This window comes from Triticum aestivum, chromosome 7B, assembly GCF_018294505.1.
Source record: "Triticum aestivum cultivar Chinese Spring chromosome 7B, IWGSC CS RefSeq v2.1, whole genome shotgun sequence".
Lineage (NCBI taxonomy): Eukaryota > Viridiplantae > Streptophyta > Magnoliopsida > Poales > Poaceae > Triticum > Triticum aestivum.
In genome coordinates this window covers 694,154,799-694,164,637 of record NC_057813.1, presented here as the reverse complement: position 1 = coordinate 694,164,637, position 9,839 = coordinate 694,154,799, and the positions used below count along the sequence as shown (strand labels likewise).

General features: G+C 47.6%; 1 long non-coding RNA gene across 4 annotated transcripts; it reads right to left on the bottom strand.

Annotated features, from left to right (window-relative positions):
• Positions 1-309: 309 nt before the first annotated feature.
• LOC123159823 (uncharacterized) lies at positions 310-3,203 on the bottom strand. 4 transcript variants are annotated; one of them, XR_006479879.1, is made up of 5 exons: positions 2,891-3,198; positions 2,543-2,779; positions 2,228-2,451; positions 1,816-1,898; positions 310-727 (listed from the first exon to the last, which is right to left on the bottom strand). It is a non-coding gene; the product is annotated as an uncharacterized lncRNA (long non-coding RNA). The 4 variants fall into 4 exon arrangements; XR_006479878.1 differs by having other exon boundaries at positions 933-2,451; positions 2,891-3,203; XR_006479876.1 differs by having other exon boundaries at positions 1,816-2,451; positions 2,891-3,201.
• Positions 3,204-9,839: the final 6,636 nt, after the last annotated feature.

Below are 9,839 nucleotides of genomic sequence, written 5' to 3'. Positions count from 1 at the left end.
TTTACAATGAAATGATAGGCATTATATAAATATCTTTAACCATGTTTACTATTGAGATCCAAGCCATGTAATAACTTCATTGCACCTATCATTTCATTAAATCCATACATATAAACTATGACTAAAGTATCATTACTTCTTGTTTTGACAGGCTACAAAGACACCATCTTAAGAAAAGAGAGCTCTGCCATTTTCCCACATATTTTTTCTGCCTCCGAAGAGGCAAACCCTTTTGTTGTAACTTCCAGAAACAACTTTGGCCTGACCAACAAAAAGCGAAAACTTTAGCATGCTCATATGAGCAAAGAATTCACACATCAAACTTGCAATAACTGGATAGCAGATGATACAAAGTTATACGACCTCCATCCCAAATTAGTTGTCTTAGATTTGTCTAGACACAGAGAACATGGGTGATACATGTTGCCGCGCCAATCTATTTTGACGATAAAATGATAGGAATTGATGATAATATATAGATGCAAGAAACATAATAAGGAACTAATTACAGCTTATGACTTGGTAATGTTAGAAATTTCATACTTTAGTGCCGCCAGATTCAGAGATTTGTCTAAAATATATGACAAACAGTATCTAGTGCGACTAAGAAGCAAATGGATTAATAAATGGCATGTGTAAAGCGGCAACGCTCTCAGTGGACGGATGAGCTCTTTCAACCATTGGCGCATTTGATATTCTCAAGTCTCAATTCTTGAGCCTTGTACATCTGTATAGGAAAAAAATATCAATGGAACATATAGAACCAAAATGCAACCGTGCCATCAATACAAATACATTTTTTAGTATAAATAACGGTCCAAGACACTGCAAAAATAGTACTTAGTGAGCCGTGTAGCCTCACTTGGTCATGCACATCGCAAACTCAACTATTTGAAAACTATGCAAAGATGAGTGTACATTATTCTTCTTACCCAGGAAAGCTACAGAATAAATGACATCCTTTGTTGGTTCGGTGTATGTACAGAGATAATCGGCACTTAAGGTCGCAGCAGCATCCGTCTCTCATTGAATCGGATGAACAGGAAGATGAACATATGAGATGAGTTGACAGCTAAAACTGGACTAAACTTAAGATGCAACATAAAGGGTACTATCTATAAATTAGTGCACATCCAAATAAGATGCAGCAATGCCCTATGCTCATGGCAAACCTCTGTAGGAGGTTCCGAAGAAGCATATAAAGTAGGATTACTCATTTAGCAAACATTCAATATCCTTTAGTCTTTGCAAGATCTGGATAAACAGGAGATACTATTTGGTCGGATTGGAGACAAATTAAAAGTGCATGGGAACAACATGTTTTTCTGTATTTAGTAACACCTGCATGCCACTTCCCTATGCATAACCCGTTTCTTAAGAGTAGAACTTAATCAGTAAAACTTGATATTCAGATGAAGTTTAGTTATTGGAATGGGCTAGGAAAATCAATACATATGAAGAGTAGTGTTACGGGAAGGATGAACTGGGTATTGAATAAATGCAATCAGATCATACAACCACAAGTAAAACTCTCTACGGGTCCAAAAGTAGAAATCTTGATGTTGGATAGATGTATCATTGCTAATATGCCTATATATCCAACATTGCGGGAAGTAATTGAATTGGATTTGCTTGATAATTAACATGCCATAAGAGAACCAGTAGAAAATGACACTAATCAAGACGGCTTGGAATAGCTCATGATTCAACAATTGGAATATTTGATGATTGTGTATGTATTATAACAAATAATCATTTGGCGATTGAACTCAGAATAAGAGAAATTGATAAAGTATGTTAATTCTTTGGGCATACCTGCATTTTGATTTCCACAAAGTTTTGCTTCTTCATGAAAGTCAGCTCCCCTACCATGCCAAAGTGCAAACATTTTGGTTTCACTGCATTTCAGTAAGGTAGGAAATCAAACTCATCCGAGAGAAAGTCAGCTCCCCTACTGTGCCATGGCAAACCGGAAAAAATTGAAACAGCAAGCATGGCACATTCCGAAATCATGATTTTGATGGCATAGTGCAGATGCTTTCCCACGGCACCGCACAGTGCTTAATTCCTTGAGCTAAAGCAACCCACTTGTTCAACTACATCAGAATGCATTACATATCGACCATCACCATTTTCACACTATGATTAAGTTCAAGGAATTTAAAGAACATTCAGGCACATGCCAATGGACGAACCGTTCTAGTTCTTACCAAAGTAAACTAATTACCTCTTAGTCCATCAAGAGCTTTCGTATCCGACTTCACAGCAAATTCACCTGACTCCGTGGGCGCTTTGTCGCTGTAGTTTGCACCACGTTCAGCAACTTGCCCCCCTCGAACGAGCGCCGTCACCGATGATTCTGGAGGTACCTCTTCCCGATACCTTACCACCTAGCTTCCACCATCCAGATCAGTTTGCCCATGCTGGATCACTTCCTGGAAGATAGGAAATCTACCCATAGTGCCAACCAGAGATCAGCAAGGACCAACCAAAAAGGGACTGAAAAATGATCTAGGGTGGTTTACGGGAAGCTGCGTCTCACCTCATGTAGAGTTTCATCTCTGCTCGAAGTGCACGTCCATGTTGATCGACAGGATGACACACATTTATTCATAAAAAACACAGAGATTGACGCGGCAGACGGAGGCCGGATCCAGTTGTAAGCTTCGCATGTGTATGTGTGTGTGTCTATATATATATGCATCGGCGACCGTGTGTATGTACCTCCACCCATCTCTCATTGTTCGAGAAACAATGGTAATTCAGGTCAATGAATTATCTACAGAAAAAAGAAAAGAAAAACAATAAAGCAGAGATGAATATACCTTTCCTTGTTAGGACGATGAACAACATTTGTGATTTCGATTCTAAAAAAAGATCAGGTGATTACCCTTGCCGATGTAATTTCTCATCATGCCGATTAGATCCCTTGCAGAACCCGCGTCGGCCGAATCACAAGCGCCTGGATCCCCTCTCTCTCGCTGGTGGATCGCGTCGGCCGTATCGCAAGCGCCTGGATCCACTCTCTCTCGCTGGTGGCCCACGTGGGCGAGGAATGCAGGCGTCGTTCCAGCGCGGGGAGGGGGTGGGGGACTGCACCGTGCGGCGGAATGGCGGCGCACTTCGTGTCGCGGCTGTGAGAGGACAGGTCGGGGATGGAATTGGAGAGAGACGAGCGGTTGTCGATCGGGGGCTTTCTGCTGTATGTCGCGAGGAGGAGGTTAGGTAAATGGGCCGCCAGAAAAGGCTCAGTCAATCACAGACATCAGATTTTTCTTCAGGAGTAGCTGCCCTTTAGGACAGTTCGGCCCAGAATCATCCGACGACCAGAAACAACTTGCACATGTGATCTGATGGCTGAAAACGTCAAGTGCGTGAGAGGGCAGGGATTAGGCTCGGTTATACTATCCTAAATGCAACTTGGCACAATCAGAAAACAAGTAACACCATGGTGAACGAAGAAGTAGTTATGTTCATCCACACATTTTATCATATAATAACAAGAAATAACAACATAGCAATTCCCATGCTGTTTTCTTCGTATCAAGTTGACTTACATGATGCATACACCTATCTGCTACCAAGACGAGAAACAAAGAACGCCGGCCAGTCCATCTCTAACAAAACAACACTCTGACGATTGAACCGACCCAAGTAATCTATCTCCTTCACGGTTCCCGTCCCAAGGTCACCAATATACACATGCCTCTTCAGGTCCTTGAGTAAGATCACGCCACCTTTCTCTCCCAAGATACTCAAGTGCATTGACCTTCTTTCAATCTGTTTGAGTGGTTTCAATTGCACCACACGACTGCAAATCCACCCGGCAGTAGCAACATCCTCGCTATTTTTGTAGTCTTGACGTGCGTAGATCTGTAGTTGCAAGCCTGGCCTATGGAGAACTAGCAACGAGAGCGTCCCATCGGTAGCAACCTTGAGTTGTGGCTCATCGTGGCTTAGGGATCAAAAGGAAGTTGTTGGGTCCGGGATCTTCGTCCAAGAGATTAGGCGCTTCTCTGTGTCCAAGTCAAGTGTATATAAATTTGATTTGACGTTTGACCAATCTCCAACAAGCCAGTGCACCATGCCATGACAGATGACACCATCCGGGATGCCTGACTGACCCATGGGGCACAATGTGTGTTCTGTTATAAAGTAATGTTTTAGGGGAGCTCCACCTGGCCTCGCTGGATGAGAACATGTGAAGGTTTCGCGGGTATCCAAACCTGATACCAGAACCAGCACTTTGAACAAGGTTGAGTATCTCGATGGTGCCGGAGGTTGCTGCTGCGTGCCGGAGGAACAGTCGGCACTAGTCAGGATGGCATAGCCGCTTTCGCCGAAATCTGTATAATTGTGGTCTAGCAATGGAAGCTCGTTGCACGCTCCGGTGCTCAGATCACACATGGCTAGGCGACCGCGGTGGCGAGGCGTACGAGGAGGAGGCCGCAGGTGGCTAGGCGACCGCGGTGGCTAGGCACCGAATGGTCAAGGAGGGGCGTGGTGGCGTTCGGGAACAAGGAGCCGAGGTGGCGGCGGCCGGTGCCGGACGACTGCAACGTTGGGATGAACGAAATCGCAAGGTCTGGATGGTCCAGCCGTTTCTGAGTGAGGAACCCATCCAAGGTGGTCGTGGATGTGCCCTGATCCTACCTGCGACAGCGGAGATACGAGGCGTCGACGACGAGGTGGCTCCATCGCCTTCATGTCACCGCGCAGCGGAAGAGTGCGACCGTGTCCCACACGCGGGCGAGGATCTCGCAGACCACGTCCTCCGAGAGCGATACCGCGGTGGCCGCCGCCAAGGACGACATTTCCTCCATCTTCGTTCGATTTATAGCGTGACCACGTGTTCAGCGGGCGCTACGTATATCATGTGATCAGAAAACTTGAGAGCCACGCCAGGTCTCTGTCTAGATTGGATCTACAAATTCGTTTTTCCATGCGTGTACATAACATGCGGTAAATATAGAACCGCAGCTTTTGGCAATGCCAAAGCAAAAAAAAAAAAAAAAACACCTACGCGATTTGTGTCGAATGTTTGGGCAGATTCCACCCCCACCCAGGTGGTCCGCATCCTCATCCACTACGCCGATTTGTTTTTTTAACACGACAACAACCTTCATTAACGAACAGGTGCAGCGGAATCGCTAGCAGCCAAGTCGAGAACAAAAAATGGCAAAAAAAGAAGATTATTTGTCTAATGCCATATCATTTTTACATTCAGCAGATAAAAAAAAATCATACCAACTACTAGGCTAGGCAGCCAGAATTCATCAAGACTGACGAGACGACAATTATTACCCAGCATACCAATGGTAGTTTCTTTAAGTCACATGCACTAGCATCTATCGAGTACCAAGAACAATACCGATTAGACTGTCGGCCAATATATCTCATAGGGCACGATCTTCTGGCCGGTAACATGGTTGTGGTACATCAGCCATTCCATCACCCCTGTCTTAAGATCGGCGACATACACGTTCTTTTTGTTGTCCTTGACAAGCAACATGCCACCCTTTTCTGCCAAAAAGGTCAAGTGCATCCTTTCTGCTTGAAACTGCTTGGGTGGTTTCAGCTCGACGACTCGGCTCCAAAGCCATCTACCACCATTGTCTCTCCCGTCTTTGTCTTGTCGCACACATATTTTTAGTTGGAGACCCGGCCTTTGTAGGTAAAGCAACGACAGTCTCCCGCTAGCAGCGACGCTAAGGTATGGTCCATCACAAGTTCCGGAGAGATGACGTTGGGTCGGGATCACAATCTTCGTTAGGGAGACATGGCAGGTCCTGGCATCCACATCAAGAGTATGCAACCTATTGACGTGATCCTCGGTTGACTTGCACCAAACAAGCCAATGCGCAGTGCCACGGCACACAACAGCGTTGGCGTGCATGGGCAACCCGCAGATATTCCTAGCTGTGTTCCACCTTGCGTCGCTGAGTGAGAAAGTGTAGAGAGTGCACGGTATCTGCTGGCTGGTCATCGATGTTGTTGCAGATTACTAGAACTTTGAACAAAGGAGAGTAGCCGGTGGGCAATGATGAAGGTTGCTCTTTGTTGCCGTCTGGGGAGCAGTCTGACCTGGTAAGAATGGCATAACCAATGTCTCTATACTTGGTGCCATCTAGATTGGGGAGGACATCGCATGTGCCGGCCAGCAGATTGCAGACGGCCAGGCGAACTGCGGCCTTGGAGGAGTGGAGACGCACGAGGAGGAGGCCGTGGCGTGCGGCGAGGGGCGTTGCGCGTTTGAGGCGGTGTCTGGTAACGGCGTCTGGAAAGAAGGAGGCAAGAGGGCGGCGGTCCGGCCCGAACACGGACCCCGGCGCCGGGAGGAGGGACTGCGCGAAGCTCTTTCGAGTGAGGAACCCGGAGAGGAACGACGCGTGGCCCGGCCAGCGGTGGCGGCGGACGTCGTCCGCGAGGCGGCTCCAGCTGCTGCACGTCCTGGCGCAGCGGAAGAGGTCGCCCGCGACCCTCACGCGCACGAGGATCTCGCCGACGATCTCCTCCGGGAGCGACATCGACGTCGTATCTTCCTCCAGGAGCCTCGAGGTAGATCGATCGGTCGTTCGATCGGAGGAGCCTCGAGGTAGATTTTCCTTTTGCGGCTAGGTAGATCGATTCGTGGATGTGAAAAGACGTCGGGACTCTCCGTGATGTTAAAAGGCCCTATATAGGCACTTCGGCCCGTGTCACGAGCAAACTGTAAACAACCTCCGATTCAGGACCGTGCTGTAATTTGGAATAGTCCTAGAGTATACGAGGGAGAGATAGTTTAGCTTTTATCTGAAACTCAATCAAAATGATTTCCACTTGGAGCATCTCCAATAAAAGATGTATATTTAGAGATATAAAAGTTGGTGTTGTATAATTTACGTCATAAAAAAAAAACATCATAAAAAAAAGTCTCAACTCCAACAGATGATGCGTGAAACTAGTGCTCCAACAAATGTTTTTTAAGATGTAAAACTAATTCTTCAGCAGCATGGCGGTGGCGTGGTTGTGGCCGAGCGTCGAGTCGAGACAGGCGTTGGTGGCCGAGCGTCGAGTCGGGCGCTGGCAGGGGAGCTTGAATCGGGTGTCCAAGCTTCAAATCAAGATAAGGGGCACGGTGGGGTGGCAGCGAAGCTCGAAACGCGCGGGTGGCCGAGCTTCAAATGCGCTGGGGTAGCCCCGCGGAGCTTGAATCGGGCGATGGCCGAGCTTCAACTGAGGCGGGATGGGCCTACAACGCTCGAATCGGGTGGCGGCGCGGCAGAAAAGCGGGGCGGATGCCGCGGAACCTCGTCCTCCACTGGTGCTGGATGTGGAGCCTGCAGAGCTCCATCTCCTCCGTAGCCAACTCAAGCGGGCGCACCTCGAGGATCGTCGGCGGCGCTACCATGGGAGGATGAGCACGGGAGCGGCGGCGACGGCCGCGGGCTACGAGGAGGTGGCCATGGCGGTCCGTTGGGGTGGGGGTGGGGGGAGGCGAGGCGCAGAGCTGGCGGGGCGGCAGGGAGGCGCCAAATCTGACCGGAATCGGGCAGTGACAACAGCAGCGAAAAGGGGTCAGCAGTTGGGAACTTTCATGGTGGTGGTTGGGTTGGTCCGCGGCTGGCCGTTTTGCATTTGGGTTTACATCTCCGACAGTTGATGACGCAAATTTGCATCGCAAGTGTTGTATTTTACATCAGTTGAAGCAGGTCACGTAGAAATTTATAGATCTACATCATCTGTTTGAGCAGTATTTTTAGGGCTTGGTGATGTAAAAGGTAGTTATTTATGCATCTACATCATCTATTGAGATGCTCTTAAGTTTTCTTTTCTTATATATAGATGGAGAATTAGGTATACGTATACAACTACACAAACACGATTGCGTTGGGTAAATACCAGATTCAAAACTTGTGTGTTTTAACTAGGTTTTCATGGTACTCTAAATTTTAGAGTTAGAATTTTTTTTAAATAAGACGACATGGCTACAATCACGTCACAACAATGAATATTCATATTAAGAACAGAACCATGGAAACAGAAGAAAAAAATCAAGCTATGAATAATAACTAATTTAAATTGGGTTGTCAATCCAACCCATTAACAGTATCAACATGAACAATGAATTTCCCCACAAAGAACAATATCAACAGGTTGGCTTTTCTATTCAATAAGAAGAAATAAATAATTTTCACCCCCCCCACCCCCAAAATGTGTTGATTCAATTAAGCCAGGAGTCCAATAAGCAGGCTCTGTTCAGGTTCAGTCTGCCCCTAGCTCCCCAAAGAAATCGGTAGATCAGAGCCGGATGAGAAACAAACCAACTCCATGGAGCTCAGTTCCAGGAGTTGAGCCCCTCACTAGTCTTGTACAAAAACATGGCGCATAGATTTCCAGGAATCATACCACGTCGATTTTTTTAGTTTGAGGAATTTATCGTATTTGACACCACCAAATGTTGCGCTTCATGTACGATAGGAAGAAAAGAGATCATACTACCCTACAACATATCCGCTCCCTGAGCTCTCCTGAACCTTATCTGCCACCTTGTTGTTGCCCCTCTCCTCACGCTACCATGAACTCCTTCCTCGTTTCAGACTCTGCCACGACCCACTCCTCCCAAGATGGTCTCATGTAGCCTAGATCTCCTCCACTGGTTGCCCCGACCTCACATTGCCCTAAGCTGAATGCACCGTGCCACCACACATGACTACAACATGATGCCTGAGCAACCCCATAGATGCTTCTTTCTCTATTCAGGGAGTAGTGCGACCTCGCCTCATTGGATGCAGTGTGTGGAGGTTGTACATCCGACTTGGATATTGCTTATGTGGAGGGTAAGCCTTAGTAATACCTATGAGTGAAGAGTTTATATGGGTGGAGTAGCATGGGTCGAGCAAAAGTATGATCACAAGCATGCATATGTCAACCTTTCATACGTAAAAATAAGATCCTTCACATTGCAAGCACTAAAAGTGCTGGAATTTTGTCTATTTTGGGTCTAGCCCAATAGCAGTTTCAGAAATTCCTATAAACCCTAAAGGCCCACGCAGCCCATTCGTGCAAGGCAAGAGGTGGAACTAAAGTTTAGTCCCACATTGCTAGTTTAGAGGGAGTTAGATTTATAAGTGAGGTTCTTTCCTCACATGTATGAGCATGAGAACAAGAGGGACATCCACGCGTGCTCCTCCTCCGCCGCCCGCCTCGCCACGCCACGCCTCGTCACGACGCGCCGCAGGTTGTGGGAACGAGCCGATGTCTAAATTTTTGCCACGCATGACGGGTATACGAATGGTCACACGGGAGCTGAAACGTTTTGCTGTAGTGGAGCCTGAATACGAACGGTGCACCTCTTCGCGTGCTGCCTGTTCGTTTCGTCTCCCTCCGTTGCTTCACCTCCCGCCGCAGCCTGTTCGCGTCCTTCTCATGTGCCTATATAAGAGAGGTCGCTCCTCTCCAGAGAGACACACCAGAACTACTTCTTCCTCTCGCCACCGGTTCCTGAGCATTGCGCTCCTGCTACGATCTTCCCCATCCTGGCTTGCGGCATGCACCGCATGTTGGGACAGTAGGCCTCCGAAACCGCACCTCTTTGAGTCCTGTACGGGAGAAGGGTTATAAGGTTTCTGGGGAGCGCTCTGCGCGACTACTGACTTCTTCGTCACGGACGCCACGGACTCCGATGACTACTTTCCCGATGACGACTACTTCCCCGACGTCGACAACCTCCTCGACGATATGGAGGACACCGACCCCAAGTCCAGTGCCTCTGCTCTAGCTGCTGTCCCATACGTGTTCTTGTTTTTCCCGTTAGAGGTCCTGCCATAGTTTTGTTGGGGAACGTAGCAGAAATTCAA